Source organism: Hemibagrus wyckioides, linkage group LG09 (genome assembly GCF_019097595.1).
Source record: "Hemibagrus wyckioides isolate EC202008001 linkage group LG09, SWU_Hwy_1.0, whole genome shotgun sequence".
NCBI lineage: Eukaryota > Metazoa > Chordata > Actinopteri > Siluriformes > Bagridae > Hemibagrus > Hemibagrus wyckioides.
Window position 1 is genome coordinate 11488121 of NC_080718.1, and position 16176 is coordinate 11504296.

The following is a 16176-nucleotide window of genomic DNA, read 5'->3' on the forward strand; positions in this document are numbered from 1 at the left end:
AACATTCCTTTATTTGGATTGTCCATATTAAATTTTCCCTAGGTTTGTGTGTGTGTGTGTGCATGCATGGTCCCCTGGAATGGATTGGTGTCCTGTTAAGGGTGAATTCCCACCTTGCGTAATTGGTTTCAGATCCACATTAACCCTTACCAGGAGAAAGCCATTGCTTGCTTTCTGCTAATTCCAAAATATTATATATAAAAAAACAGAACAGCATATTTGCAAAAGATTTTTAAACATGCAGCTAAAACTAAAAGCGTGAGTTTTAGCTTGGAATTCTTTGTATGCTAAAATGCACATGAATTCAAACAGTCACTGAGTCTTGGTTAATGTGGCTTATTTAGGCTTCTGCTAAATGGCCATTAGAACCAGTTGTTCTCTAAACGGTGTAATCTTGTCATTAGAACCAGTTGTTCTCTAAACGGTGTAATCTTGCCTTAGCAGAATCTATTAGAGAGGTTATTGGGTCAGCAATCAGCCTAAAATAAGCAAGGTGACCTGCTGTCATGGACAGTGTGAGAAACCGCTTGACCTCTATGGGGACAGGCACTGCTCACACATCCATCATACTCCACCTGTCTTGCTCTCTATGTCTGTCTGTTGTTCCTTCGCTTCATCATCTAATGCTGTTTGTACTATGACACACCACAAAACACCCTACATCATATGAATAATTAAGAGAAACATTTGGGTGAACCTTGAAAAGGATTCTGTAAAAAAACAAAACAAAACAAAACCAAAAAAACTACTTCTAATTAATACTTCTTAATTAATACATGAACTCTAGTGTTCATCTTCATCTAGAAAAAATGACTTGCTTTAATTTGTTAAACAATGCTGAAATTGTTTTTTTCAATGTGAAAAAGTGGAGCTATAGGGAAAATGGACCTTTATATAAGGCTAAAAAGTTTGTCACATTTCCTCTAACTCGTATATATACTCATGCGCACAGGAGGATCTTCAAGCACCATGAATGATCGCTAATACATGAGAAGAAGATACATATTGTACACTGATAAGCCATAACATTTAAATCACCTGCCTAATTTTGTGTAGGTCTTAATGGTGATGCTAAAACAGCTCTGACCCATCAAGGCATGGACTTCACAAGATCTTTAAAGACCTCCACAAGACCTTCTGTCAAAGCCTGCATTTAAGTTTTTTCTAGCAGTTTTTGCAACAGTAGTTCTTCTTATCTTCTTAGGATCGCACCAGATAGGCGAGAGTTCGCTCCCCATACATGACACCGAAGCATGACCGTGTCATAGCTTAACCAGCTCTGGTTTCTTGGACCATTTTTTTTTCAGGTAGTAACCACTGCATACCAGAAACACCTCACAAGAACTGCTCTTTTGGAGATGGTCTGACCCAGTCATCTAGCCATCACAGTTTGGTCCCTGTCAAAATTGCTCAGATCCTTACGTTTGCCCATTTTTCCTGATTCCAACACATGAACTTCATCTGTATATCCAGCCCATTCCATTGCTATGAAAATAGATAGACAGGGAAATGAACAAATGAATACTCACTCTCAGCCAGTGCACATGCAGAAAATAGCATTTTAGGTTTGTTCACCAGGGGTACTTACATTGAAACATTACTCTTGAGAATTAATATCAAGGATTTTTCACTTCAAATTCCTGATGACCATAAGAATTTTTAGATGTTAAATTAAAAATATAATATTAAATTTTATTAAATTTAAATAATAAATGGCCAATATTAAAAAATATTGGCCAAAAATAAAGAAAATAAAAAAAAAAAAAAATGAAATGAAATGAATGAAAGAATATCTGAAGGAATTGCTCGTAGAAATAGAAAGTATATATTGAACCATCAATTCCTGCTCAGTTTCTATTAACTGTATTTGCATGTTATCTATTTTTAGGTAGTGATGCTGACATAATATTTAATTTTAGTACTAAAATTACACTCTATGATTTTTAAAATGCAAGTACCCCACACTCTGCTGTGTAATATAAAGTACTGCCCAGCACTAAAAATCCCAAAGGTTACAGATAGATATACTGTAATCATGCTACATTTTAGAAGGCAGCACAGCTATAAGTATGCAATCCCTTACCTCATGCTGTGTATTAGGCTTGGGCACTTCACCAGCTGCTAGCTAGCTTGATTTAATAACAGTGCTATAAAAACTGAAGTGGAAAAGGGTTTATAATCATGAAGGGGTGGAGGGCAAAGCACAATAAGGCACTCATCTGGAATGAACGAAAGGGTGATTGGACAATTCGGTAGTAAATCAATCCTCATCAGTGGGCAGTGCCGGGGTTCCTGGTATTGCCAGTGCTAGTTTATTAGTGCCTGACAAAAGCAAATGAATATAAATGGTGTTAGCTTAGCTGGGCTTCACCTTACTATGCATGCATTCATACCACAAACATTGACCTTCAGTCAGCGACACAACAAAGAAGAACTAGGAACCACTTAATTGCCTGGTCATCTAGTAGTAAATTATGTCATCTAAATCTGGCAGGTGAAATCCCAGTCTGGTAGGTGTCATATAGTAACTTTTTACATGATAATTTAACTTCTTATCATTACACTCTTTTCTAGCCCATCGTGATGTGTTCTTGATGATATTCAAATGGATTTCTAATGTGATTACCGCAGAAAGGCACTAAATGTTAAATGTTATAGAGAACTAACTTGGATAAAAACACGACCACATGATTCAAGAGAAGAAAAAACCCAACATAAATACTGGAATGAGAGGTTCCCCACTGTCATTCCAGTCATTCCAGCTGTGCAGCTCTGCAATGCAGTGCTATGATTGGCTTCACCCTTAGCAGTCACGCATATCAATATTCAATTATGCATACACAGAGATTATGACTTGGGTTTGTGTAATGTTGTACAGCCAGTCATTCAGCTGCTTCCTAAAATCCATTAGTCACTCTACATTTCAGTATATTTTCTTACAGACACTTACTGGTCATATTAACAAGAACAACTGTACATGTGATCATGTTCATTTAATTATTTAATCAATCATGTGGCTGCAGTGGGATATATAAAATCTTGCAGGTCAAGGGCTTCAGTTAATGTTCTCATCAAACAAAATTCATGAAAAAACATAGTGACTTTCAGTGACTTCAACCATGGTTGTTAGTGCCTGACAGGCAGGTGTGAGTATATCAGAAACTACTGACTTCCTGTGATCCAGTGAGAGGAAACAACTGTAGATTGAAATCCATTGATGAGAGGACAGAGGAGATTGGCCAGGCTCATTCGAAGCTCAAAGAAAAACTATGATTGCTCAAATAACAACTATTATAATAATTATGGTAAACAGAAGAGCATTTCAAAATGCACAACACCTTGTAACCTGAGGTAGATGGGGTTTAATTTCAAAAGACTACATTGGGTTTCATTCCTGTCAGAACAGGAGAACATTAATCTGGGGCTACCGATTTGAATTTGATTTCGTTGCCTAGGCCGATGAATCTCTTGTGTCAACAATTCATGCTGGTGATGTTAGTGTAATGTTGTGGGGAAAGTTATCTTGGCAAATATTGTGCCCCCTAATAGCAATCAGAAATTTTATGATTGCCATAGCTTACCTAAGTATTATTGCTTGACCATGTGCATCCCTTTATGACCAAAATGTACTAATTTTATAATGACTTCTTTCAGTATGATAAAGCACCATGTCCAAAAGCACAGGTTGTCTTTGTCTCCATAAACATAATAGTGAGTCCAGCATACAGCAGCACATTCACAAGTCATCAGATCTGAATCCAAAAGATCATCTCTGGGGTGTGGCTGAGTAATGTGTTTTTAAATTCATTGTGCATGTGATTAGAAAAAAAAATTCAGACACTTTTGTGGCCAAACATACATCAGATATGGAGGTAACACATCTGTTAAGAGCCATCCTTTGAGCCTGTTTTATACTGATGTTTGAATCACCTTATATATAGGAATAAAATTTATTTTATCCTTACTTCATTTTTGCTCTAAGATCGATGTATCTTCTAAAGCCTTCTTTAATGACATAATACATTGATACATATTTAGAAAAGGTGGTAAAGTCAACATGCATAGCCATAGCAGTATCAATTATGCTGTAAGACTGCAGGATATCTAATACACTAAGACATTCGAACAATAGATCTGTATGAATTAAGAGTCAGAATAATGGTTTTATGTAAAACAAAATGATCCGTGGGAGTACCATGATATTGAAACCACGTCTCCACACTTCACATTGACAAAAGACCTTTCATACAAAAAATCTCTAACTGGTAAACACATTCATCATACAACAAAGGCATTCTGATTTCCTCAGACACTTGTCATGGATGAAAATCTCTCACCATTTCTCCATTTTCCCTTTACTCTCTCTCTCTCTCTCTCTCTCTCTCTCAGGTGTTCTGTCGAGGAACTGGGCGACCCACAGAAAGTATGACTGTGTTTTTGCAGAATAAAGTGGACATTTTTAGATTAAGGTCATAATTCATAAAGCATAAATCATACAACTTCTGCCTTTAAATAGTCTAAACTCCCGAGTTAATTACACCACTCAAGTGTATGTGTGTGTGTGTGTCTGAGTATGCCTGTGTGTCACAAGTCTTGTGTCTGTTGAGGTAATTACCCATGGACTTTTAATGAAGTCATGTGGGAATTGCCTAACCTCACCTTCCTAAACTCGGGCTAATCAGCTCGTAGAGTTCTGCACAATTCGACGATCGCCTCTGCACAGCCTGAACCAAAAAAGTGCATATGCAAATGGGCAGATTGAATGCATGCAAATGACAGTACACTTACTGTGCAGACTGCACTGATTATTTGACTGTGCTGCTATCCAGAATGATAATGCAGCCAAATGAACTTGAAGAAAATGGCTCATACTTGCTCTGGGGGGAATAATGTATTTTAGAATAAGGCAGATGCTAATCTGGAGTCGCGGGTGCAAAAAAGCTACAAAGGTTGATATCCTTTCCTCTACTTTATTTTATTTTATTTTTTGTTTATTTTTTAAATTCACCTATGAGGTAGCATATGCATCACATTATTTTCATCCTCATTTCAGGTCTCATATCCAGTGAATGGGGAAAAATGTTTAATTGTAGGATAAAGCCAATCAGTAATAATAATAATAATAATAATAATAATAATAATAATAATAATAATAATAATAAAAATAAAACCTGTGTTGATTAACAGTGACTCAAATTATGCATCATAATGCTTCACACATCAACAATTTTTTCTTCCCTTTACATTATTTTATTTAAAATCATATTAAACATAAAACCACGAAAAAACAAGACAACATTTATAAAAACAGAATGGAATAAATACATTATTAATAGCAAATATGAAAAAAATGAAATTAAATTATAATTAAAGCAAACTATCTTGTCAGACTACACAAAGTATGTCTGTGGAGCTTAGGGTTAGGGTTAGTATTATTTTCAACAACAAGCACAATTTTAAAGAAAAATAGTTCATTAATGAAATAATAAAATAAAAAACAAAACACTAAAATTCAAACACAGAAATGGATACATTTATAAAATTTATATCCTGAAGTTATATATTCATATAAATGTATTGTCCATTTTTAAAAAAAACTTTACAAATGTGAATGAAGTAGCTTAGTGGTTAAGGTGTGGGACTACTGATCAAAAAGTTGTGAATTCAAATCACAGGTCCATCAATCTGCCACTGCGGGGCCCCTGAGCAAGGCCCTTAACCCTGAATTGCTCAGTAGTGGAAAATAAGACAAATGCCAAATCCTTGCAACATCAAATACAACCTTGAAATAGCTTCTTTGTTCTATTTCCATCTACAAATAATACACAATGTGTTTGTTAGCACATTTTTATATGTACAGTATGTCAAACACTGCACACTATGTAGAAAACAATCATAATATATTCCAATCCAAATTCCTCTACACTTTGGCAGGGACCCTGGCTGGTGTCATTGTTCTCATTTTAGTTTTTAAGGTAAAATACACTTAGCAGTAAATGAAAAAACATTAAAAAACATTTAGCATTAAATGTCACCATGTAATGACTTTTTGGAAAGACAGTACATGGAAGGATTAAGATTAGGAAAATAATAAAAGTAAAAGCTTCAGCTCAGGAAACACTAAAACACAGGACCACAGCTAAGTGATGGGGAAAAACACTAGATTAGAACAGAAGTTAGGTAATGCTGCTGAAGGACATCTGAAGTAATTATAATTTGCATGGGATAAGCGATCTCTCCATAAATCACAGAGATGGGAGTGTTAATGCAATGTCCACCTGGTTGTCACACTCAAATTCCATGAGTTCTAAATACATTGCATTTTAATACAATACTGATTTGGCGTCTATTATAAGCCCTTGCGATAGAGCTTGTGGCTGTGCGAGATACGATGTAGTTTAATTGGTCATGTACAGTGGGGTCCAAAGATCTGAGCATATATTAGATTTTTTTTTTATTTAAAATCGTAAATAAACTAAATATTTAGGAATTTTCTCAAATATTTAAAAGAAAGAAAGTTAATGTTTAATATTGTGAATATTTAATATTGAAGACTGTTTAATACTCAAAATCTATTTCTATGTTCCTATTTAAATGTAAACATATACATGTGTGGAAGGGGCATGGTTGAGCACTGGATTGTGAATGGAGTGCAATGCTGAAGGGAACGAGTGGTAAGGATCATGCACCTGTGCTGAATTGTAATAATAATTTGTTTTCTGTTGCAGTGAGTGACAAAAGAGATAGACAGAGAGAGCTGTGTGAATATGTGAGTGTGTGCATTTAAATAATAAGGCAGAAAAGCGACAGTAAAATTAAAGCACACCCTCAAGTCTGCCGCGAGTTTCCTCTGTTCCCATGTCGGAACCATTAAAGCATGATACTGACCAAGTTAACTGCTTTGTACACAAGATTTTCCTCATACTTAATCTCTTCTTCTTAGGCAGATGTTATATGTAGTAACTATGTACTGTATACTACAGTACTATATTGCAGAGCAAATTTTATATGCTTTTTGCCCTTACCTCTGCTAGTTTCAGGTAAGGGCTATATGTTACAAATAGCCAGAAGTCAATATTTACTCTTTGGTCTAATGTTATGCTGTTTTGAACGTTGCCTTTAAATTTGGCAGGAGTAGGGGCAGAATGAGCAAATTAGCAGTGAAAGAAGTGTAAGAGCTTCTGCTTTGATTCCTGCAGCGTCACCTTTGTGAGTTGTAGGTGTACTGAGAGGTGACAAGAATGAGAAAGTGTTTCAGTGCTGCACTTCAAACAGACTTTGATGTTGAACCATGGTCGCAAAACCTGAACCTCCTATCGTCGCTGACACTTCCTGCCATCTCTGAGGAGTCAAACACAGCGAGTGCTCCAGGCCATGTTTCATAGAAGAAGATTGAACTATGAAAATGAGGAAAATGAAATCGAAAAATTCAGGACTAGAGCTGGCTAAATGATCTCTAGGTTTCAGTTAATTATATCATTTCTGCAAGTTGCTGTAAGTAATAAGTTTGTCATTGAAAAATGATTCATATTCATAGCTTAATGAATGATTCATTATGATGAATTCAAATGTAACAGAATGGAATATTCTTCTAATATTACTTGAATCACCACACAAATAATTATAAAATCTTTTGGCCCGATTGAGGATAATGAGACGATCTCCTCAATTTAACCTGTTGCATTCTTGTGCTGTTCATCCTGTTCTGTCTTTGCTGTGTATCCTAATCATGTTTGTAATTTTGGCTTCAGTTCTGGAGACTGAAGTCAACAGGCCCTAGCATTGGCAACATTTTTTCTTGTTGATAAACTGAAGGCAGTGAGCCAATCTAATTAGTTTTGTGCAGACCAGGCATGCAGCCAGCAGGAGAGACTGGAGAAACCAATCTTCAAGCAAGCCCACGATAAATATGCCATTTTCCTTTCCAGTAGTATTAAAGGAAGGTAGGCAAATACATTTAAACATTTTATTTGCAATCGACACCACGGAAAGATACGGAGAATCATCACGAAACATGCTAATGCCAACCCAGCCATGAGGCTATTACAGTTTTAGACAGTATGTGAAATGTCTGAAAATCCTGAAATCACGATTATGCAAAATGAATCATCTGCAAAGCCGTTGACAAGCATGCCAGTTTCGCTGACGTCTCGGCCTGATTGATGTCAGAACACAGAACATTTCGAAAAGCACTTTTTTAAGAAGATTTATTTATTTATTTATTTATAGAAAGGCTTTCGGTTATAGACTACTGATTGCACAGCTAATGTGCAAAGAAATTAGCAACAAATTTAAGTTTTTATTTAATTATTTATTTTTTATTTTATGGTTATGCTGTACCGAAACACTGGAAAGAGTCTCCCAATAATTTATTTATGCATTCATTTGCTTATTTATTTACTTTTTTGGTTAGTTTGATCACAACTTTGTCCATTTGCCTTTGGCATGATTAAATTTTGTCACATAACTTTGCATGCACATGGAGTAGCAGTGGCAGTAGTATTTTTCACACCCTTACCTGTGTACTTTAATTGCACACATGACAGTGATGAGGTGAACTGTAAAATGTTTAGTGATTCTGAACTTTCTGCATCATTATTGGTGTCATGATCTGTGTCTCAAATATACACTATATTGCCAAAAGTATTCGCTCACCCATCCAAATAATCAGAATCAGGTGTTCCAATCACTTCCATGGCCACAGGTGTATAAAATCAAGCACCTAGGCATGCAGACTGTTTTTACAAACATTTGTGAAAGAATGGGTCGCTCTCAGGAGCTCAGTGAATTCCAGCGTGGAACTGTGATAGGATGCCACCTGTGCAACAAATCCAGTCGTGAAATTTCCTCGCTCCTAAATATTCCTCAGTCAACTGTCAGCTGTATTATAAGAACGTGGAAGTGTTTGGGAACGACAGCAACTCAGCCACGAAGTGGTAGGCCACGTAAACTGACGGAGCGGGGTCAGCGGATGCTGAGGCGCATAGTGCGAAGAGGTCGCCAACTTTCTGCAGAGTCAATCGCTACAGACCTCCAAACTTCATGTGGCCTTCAGATTAGCTCAAGAACAGTGCGCAGAGAGCTTCATGGAATGGGTTTCCATGGCCGAGCAGCTGCATCCAAGCCATACATCACCAAGTGCAATGCAAAGCGTCGGATGCAGTGGTGTAAAGCACGCCGCCACTGGACTCTAGAGCAGTGGAGACGCGTTCTCTGGAGTGACGAATCGCGCTTCTCCATCTGCCAATCTGATGGAAGAGTCTGGGTTTGGCGGTTGCCAGGAGAACGGTACTTGTCTGACTGCATTGTGCCAAGTGTAAAGTTTGGTGGAAGGGGGATTATGGTGTGGGGTTGTTTTTCAGGAGCTGGGCTTGGCCCCTTAGTTCCAGTGAAAGGAACTCTGAATGCTTCAGCATACCAAGACATTTTGGACAATTCCATGCTCCCAACTTTGTGGGAACAGTTTGGAGCTGGCCCCTTCCTGTTCCAACATGACTGTGCACCAGTGCACAAAGCAAGGTCCATAAAGACATGGATGACAGAGTCTGGTGTGGATGAACTTGACTGGCCTGCACAGAGTACTGACCTCAACCCGATAGAACACCTTTGGGATGAATTAGAGCGGAGACTGAGAACCAGGCCTTCTCGTCCAACATCAGTGTGTGACCTCACAAATGTGCTTCTGGAAGAATGGTCAAAAATTCCCATAAACACACTCCTAAACCTTGTGGACAGCCTTCCCAGAAGAGTTGAAGCTGTTATAGCTGCAAAGGGTGGACCGACGTCATATTGAACCCTATGGATTAGGAATGGGATGTCACTTAAGTTCATATGCGAGTCAAGGCAGGTGAGCGAATACTTTTGGCAATATAGTGTATATGTTTAAAAGTGTTTACTAATCTAGAAAACAGACAGGAATGGTACACAAAACAGAGCTTTTGGGAGGTTTTAATGGTAAGTGAGAGTTTTAACATTCTAATTAATAGGGAAAATGTTTTTCATTAGTAAAAACAAACTAGGGTTGTACATTTCGGACGCAATGCTAGTTTGTTCAGTCAGTTGTGCATGTATCATGCATGAGTTAGACTGTGTGAGTGTATGCAGGATATTCAAACAGCATTAAACCAATAAATGAACAGCATTAACCCTGGTAATATGACTCATGGCTACACTTCTAACAATAGCATGGGGTATAGTGTAGAAGTGCAATGCAATATCACTATTTGTGTCTGTATTAGATTTGTCCTCCAAATATCCATATTTGTAACTGTACCTCTCACTTACATGACTTTTTTTGTTGTGTCCTGTGGGATCCCAGTTATGATGCACACCACTAGTCTCAACCAGATGCACTCGTTTTTAGAGAACAGAAAAACAAAGAATTAGTGTGAATAGTGGATCTGTATTTGTATCAGAACACATTATCTGTTCATTCTAAATAATGTATTCATATTGAGTTATGTCCCTAGTGTAGTGATAAATTATGGAAGATACATATTTCTTCAAAAGTAAAGCACAAAACTGTAAGTATGTCACCAGTAAGCAGTGCAATCCAACTCTTAACATTTTTATTTATTTACTTTTTTTTTTCTTAAAGGGAGATTAATGGCCCCAATAAACACTTATCCTAGAAGGAGCAGAAGTGACTGGTTAAATCCTACATAAGGACAATACACACATAACTTTCTGTCTCTTTCTTGCTGACTTTCTCTAAATCTCTTGCAAGCACCATTTGGGTTGACACTAAAGAATATCAATATCGAACACAGAGAAAACACAAAATGACATCTTGTATTTTTCATTGTGTTTGTGTTTGGCTGGTTTCTTCTTTTTCCCTCCTCTTTTTCCACATTGTCTTCTGTAAACGTATTGCTCACTTTAATGAGAGTTGATTCAACAATACAAGGATGCTGTGAGTTCAGAAGGTAAAGTGGTTTGTTGCACTGAAACCGAGAGGGCGACAACATGTTAGGCCAGAACACCGTCATAGCTCATTACTATGAGGCAAATTGATTTGTCCTGTCAGAGCTATACGCACTTTTGCCCTTAGCTTCAACAAACTTAATTTTGCCCTGCTATTTCCATCATCAAGCCCTTATGAGCCTGTCTGCCTTCCCTGTGGTTGATAATAGAATATATAGAATGTATGGCAGTATGGCTAATCCCTCCATCAATCACCCTGTCATTGTATTGCACATTCCAGCATAGGACAAAAATACTCTCTTGCTGAAATTTGGGGAATCCATAATTCAGGTAAAAATGCAGCCTTGTCTAAGCTTAAATACAACATGAAAGAGTGAAGTGTGAGGAATGTGTTTTTCTGATACTCTGTATGTTATCTCTGTTGATAAATGGAATACCTGATCCAACCAAACTCACACTGGGGGAAATAGCAGAATTTTAAAGTTTAACTTCCCATTATTATTTCACCCATATTCTACTTTATATTGTTTTATTATTTAGTATCATTTAGCTCAGTATAGGTTTTAAATGAAAGCCACATCATTTAAATGTAAGGTTTTGTATTCAGTACTAATAATACAATATAATGTACAAGTACATTTGTAATTTCTATATGTATGTTGCTCTCCATGATAAAACATTACGGTTATTTGCCAGTTCCCACCCACTAGCTAGTTCTCCCCTATAATAGGCTAACCAGCTGGGAATGGTGAAGGCTAACAGACACCTAAAAGCAGGTAACCTCTGCGTCTGCTCTGCTTGCTGCTCATGCTACATCAGGGCGGTGGGGAGTGTATTACATTTGAAAGTGCTATCTTCCCTCTTGAAAGTACATTAGCTCACAGAAGCCTGTGAATGGCTAGTGCCACTATGACTGACAGAGGATACCATACCTTCCACACAGAGAACATAGTCAGATTTTCTGTCTCGGTTTCCCAGCCATGGGTTCGAATTTGCCATCTCCTGAAAATAAAGTCAGTGCTTGAGGCAAAAAATACCCTGAAAATTTGAAATGAAAGGTCAACCCTTAAGGATTCCCCTAGAGGAGCACCATCTATATTTTTTAAGACTGTAGCATCAGCCACTATGACTGCAGTCTTTGTCACTGTGCTATGTACAGCAGCAACAAATTCTTCAACTATTTACACCTCTACTCTTGCTCTGGATGTTGCTCCTTTAACTCATGGAAGTTTTGCCCAGAGGTCCAGAACCCCATTTTGACACTTTTGTGCACACCAGGAGTCACATTAAAGGGGATTTGGGAGGAGGATGTGTTCTGTCAAAAAATATTGCCTTGTTTTGTTTCCCCCTCTGTGTGTTTTCTTGTTTATATTGTCATGTGTGTTTTTGTATTTTGTATCTTGTCTCCACCTTTTTCTTGTGATTGGTGTACATCTTACTTACTTTTTTATTAACTGTTCTGCCAGGTAAATTCTCTACATGTGTGTCTCTACACATTAATTCTCAATATGTGTCTTTCTGAGCCATGTTTTTTGTGTTTCTTGGTGTTTCTCTTCTTAGTTATGACCCACACCCATATTTAAGTTGATGATTATGTATTTTTATTATGTGTTGCTGTTCCTGCTATAAACAAATGATGATTGTTGGATGACGCTTAATAAACACATGCTTGCATCCTGCCCCTGCACAGCACACATTGCAATGGCTTTCATTCTGCTATGTGTGACCTTCCAAGAGGGTTATTTGTTCTGCCCAAAAGCACTACTCTTCACATTCAAATTGTTATCCTAGGTTATTTTCCCCAAAAGGGGAATGTGCAACCAAGTATTGTTTTATCTCATTCTTTTGTACGATATACAGGTCTGGTCCTTATTTGGTTATTCTGGTCACGTAGTATGCTCATGGGTATAATAAAAAGGTTAGCAGAGAGTTCCATTTACTCCCACACCAGGGCATGGTGGATATATTATTTCCATCTGTGTCTGTATCCATTCCACCTGCATCCTATGCTTGCTTCTTCTCCATTGAAACTTCTGTTTTTTTAGGTTTTTTTGCAAGTAATTTTCTCCGATATCGATTTATTTTTTTATGGAGTAGCAGTGGCAGCACTAACAGTATTTTTCACACCCTTACCTGTGTACTTTAATTGCACACATGACAGTGATGAGGTGAACTGTAAAATGTTTTTGAACTTTCTGCATCATTATTGGTGTCATGATCTGTGTCTCAAATATATATGCTTAAAAGTGTTTACTAATCTAGAAAACAAACAGGAATAGTACACAAAACAGAGCTTTTGAGAGGTTTTAATGGTAAGTGAGAGTTTTAAAATTCTAATTAACAGGGAAAATGTTTTTCATTAGTAAAAACAAACTAGGGTTGTACATTTCGGACACAATGCTAGTTTGTTCAGTCAGTTGTGCATGTATCATGCATGAGTTAGACTGTGTGAGTGTATGCAGGATATTCAAACAGCATTAAACCAATAAATGAACAGCATTAAACCTGGTCATATGACTCATGGCTACACTTCTAACAATAGCATTTTTGTTTAACAGACTTCTTTTCTATCCACACAGTCATTATTTTTAGGAAAGAGTAAGTGAAATGTCCAGAGAGAATATAATGTTCTGCTAGACATTTGGTTTAAATGTACCCCTGACCAACAAACATCAAAGCTAATGCTTACTGGTTAAAAATGAGCCACTGAGCAAGCAAAGTAGCTTTTCCATACAAAGCACACCTAAAAGCCTCCGAGACACATTTTTGGTCACATTTTTGTGTGACATGTTATATTGTTATTTAAAGCTCATGTTTTTTATTATGAAAACGAATGATGAAAGGGAGAATACCTCTCCAGAAACGGAAATGATTGGAATCCTTTATATTAACCTTTATGTATTGGAGTCAATCAATCAAATAATTCATTCGGTATATGGTGAGAGTCATGGTGGATCCAGAAGTTACCTTCATATTTTTGCATTTCCTGTTCACCTACTGGCCTATTTTTGGAAGGTTATAGGAATCCAGAGAACTCCCAGGAAGCCCCCCTGGGCACAGAGGAAACATTCAATACTGCACAATGCAGAACCCTGCTCAGGAGAGGTACGGTGACCCTGAAATTAAAAAACAAACAAACTCACACCCAATGTAGACAGTTATCCACCACACCACCAGATGGCAACCTCTGCAAGAGCTGGAGAGTTTACTTTGTTTGTCCATTCAACTTCCTGTTTAGAGAGTAAAAAGGAAATTGAATAGACACCTAGATATAACACAAAGTCTTGACACAGTTTGCAGTAAATCCTGAGCTGTTTTATCTTGGCAGCCGTTCCATGTATTTCTCACATTCATTTTCTTTTATCAAGTATTAGCTGTTATCAAAAATTGGCTGTATACGTTGACATTGTAACATAAATTATATCATGTCTGTAAGTTACTTCTTGCTAGGTTGCACAAATACCCTACCTGAAAATCAAACAGAATATTAGCTTACAGTTTTACTACTTATATAAGTAAAAGTAATAAATGAATTGCAACAAAACTGAAAAACAGCTTTTTGATTTACTTAAGAACAAAATTTTCTTGTTAACAGATAATTTTATGTATTGTTTTAAGAATATCAGGTTGTTATTTAACATTTAAGTAACACCGAATTCTGTTTTTGGTGTATTTCACTGGGACACTTTGAACTGTGCTCATTATCTCTGGCATCACAAGACAAAATTAATTAAACGAAGCTTTGCCTACAAGCTCAGAACATTGTGAAAAATAGTCTTAATGTAACGCAGGAGGCTACAAGTGAATTAATAGCAAAATGTTTTTGGTCAGGAGTCACACAAAAACTGCTTGGTCAAGCAGGAATGAAACTATTAGACAAGTTTATCTATTTAATTTGTCTAATGGCCAGATGGAGGACCGGATGTTTGGGGGGCAGCTTGATCATAAATCTGGGTAACATCTGTTACGACCTCTGGGTGATGGGAAAAGGAAAGGAGGAAAATACAAAAAGAGACAGGTGGAAAGTGTTTTTTCATTAGAAGTTCTAACATGCAGATGCCAATAATTATAGGCTAGGGAACAGGTAGGAGCTGTCAAGAACTATGACAGAAAGACAGATAGAACAGAAAGCATAAGAAATGAACAGAAACAGGTCAGGACCAAGGCTGCCAGGTTGGATTAACAGTTTACAGACCATTTGTAGTATAAAACAAACCCAATTCATTACAAACAAGTTCAATCTCTAACTGTTTGAAATGAAGTATAAAAAAGAGGAGATTATCAGAAACCAGCAAAGAGCCACCCCTATATACAGCATGACAGACTTTTTTAGTTTCAACTAGATAATTGTGTCATTGTGATAACCTCAAATGTCAGATTTGACCTTCTGGCAGGGCACCAACGTCATCACCAAGTGAACCAGTCGAATTAACTACAAAATAAGACAGCCAGAGCAGCCAGAGGTGAGACATATCACATTACCAACTTAGGTAGCACTAAAACACCACCACCCATCATTTTCTTCCCTGAGGCAGTCAGGGAAGATTCAACACTTAAAACCAGTAAGACGCCATACTTCATAATGCACTTTGCAAAGCTACGATAGAATTTTTATTTATTTATTTATTTTTTTTTTTATGAGACTCTTTTAGCTGGTAATATTGCTGCTACATTTATTGTACTACAGATTGTTTACAGTCCAGTATTGCAATAGCTTATTTTGCATATGGTTTTCTATGTAGTTATTGCCCTTCATTTGTCTCACACTTTTATGTGTTTGCACTTTATATAGTCTTGTGTATTGTACTACTGTACTGTTATGTGTTGCTCCATGGTCCTGGAGAAATGTCATTTTATATTGCTATATAGAAGGATGACAATAAAAAACCTACTTGACTTGATTTGATTACATCACCACTTACTGGTAGTACTAAAAACTTCCTCCAGCAGCCTCTGTCAGTACTCCCTTTGAGTTTCTGCAACCTTTCAACACCCATCTACACCATGGCCTTGGTTTGGTACCACCTAGAAGTATTTCTTCAGAAGTATTTCTTGGGGCAATAAGGTAAATGAAGTGCTATGCTAAGGTATACTGACCATCAACAACTAAGAATACTATACAAGCTTTCATTGGGTTAGTAGTCTCCTCCCTTTCAGGAATAGGCAAGAAGGACCAGAGGCATGAAGGATGCCCTAAAGATTCATAACCATTTGTCCTGCAGAAAGAATCACAGCAGTAGGCAAGGTGAGGTG